Source organism: Neopelma chrysocephalum, unplaced genomic scaffold (genome assembly GCF_003984885.1).
Source record: "Neopelma chrysocephalum unplaced genomic scaffold, ASM398488v2 Primary Assembly neopelma1_96536, whole genome shotgun sequence".
NCBI lineage: Eukaryota > Metazoa > Chordata > Aves > Passeriformes > Pipridae > Neopelma > Neopelma chrysocephalum.
This window is the reverse complement of record NW_020925182.1, coordinates 4,441-5,364: the sequence shown is the minus strand read 5'-3', so window position 1 is coordinate 5,364 and position 924 is coordinate 4,441. Positions and strand designations below refer to the sequence as shown.

The 924-nt window shown below is 66.7% G+C and overlaps 1 protein-coding gene across 1 annotated transcript in view; it reads left to right on the top strand.

Annotated features, from left to right (window-relative positions):
- Positions 1-669: 669 nt before the first annotated feature.
- LOC113981419 (voltage-dependent L-type calcium channel subunit alpha-1D-like) overlaps positions 670-924 on the top strand; it is a gene marked incomplete at its 3' end in the record, with an annotated part of 4,131 nt that continues 3,876 nt past the window's right edge. Inside the window, exon 1 of the mRNA XM_027708795.1 lies at positions 670-768. The remainder of the gene's footprint in view (positions 769-924) is intronic.

Sequence of the window (924 nt, the reverse complement as noted above, 5' to 3'; positions counted from 1 at the left end):
TGGGGGCAACTGGGACACACTGGGGCATGCAGTGAGCACTGGGGACACTGGGGGCAACTGGGACACATTGGGGATGCAGTGAGCACTGGGGACACTGGGCAGACTGGGACACACTGGGGATGCAGTGAGACTGGAGGCAACTGGGGGACACTGGGGGCACTGGGGACACTGGGCATACTGGGGGCACTGGGGGCACTGGGGCATGCAGTGAGCACTGGGACACTGGGGGAAACTGGGATACACTGGGGGCAACTGGGACACACTGGGGGCAACTGGGACCCACTGGGGCATGCTGGGGGCAACTGGGACACACTGGGGGCACTGCTGGGAGCACTGGGAGCACTGCTGGGAGCAACTGGGACACACTGGGGGCAACTGGGGCACACTGGGGGCAACTGGGAGTCATTGGGGGTACTGGGAACACTGGGGCACTGCTGGGATGCACTGGGAGCACTGCTGGGGGCACTGGGGCGTTACTGGGAGCACTGCTGGGGGCAGTGGGGCGTTACTGGGGGCACTGGGAGTGCTGCTGGGAGCACTGGGGCGTTACTGGGAGCACTGCTGGGGGCATTACTGGGAGCACTGGGGTCACTGGGAGCGCTGGGAGCACTGCTGGGGGCGTTACTGGGAGCACTGGGAGCACTGCTGGGGGCACTGGGGGGACTGGTGGCCCCCCGCAGCTCCAGCGCCATCTCGGTGGTGAAGATCCTGCGGGTGCTGCGGGTCCTGAGGCCCCTCCGCGCCATCAACCGCGCCAAGGGCCTCAAGGTGGCAACTGGGGGCACTGGGAGCACTGGGAGGGGCTGGGACACTGTACTGGGGGCACTGGGAGCACTGGGAGGGACTGGGAGGGACTGGGACAGCGACTGTACTGGGAGCACTGGGAGGGACTGGGACAGCGACTGTACTGGTGGCACTGGGAGC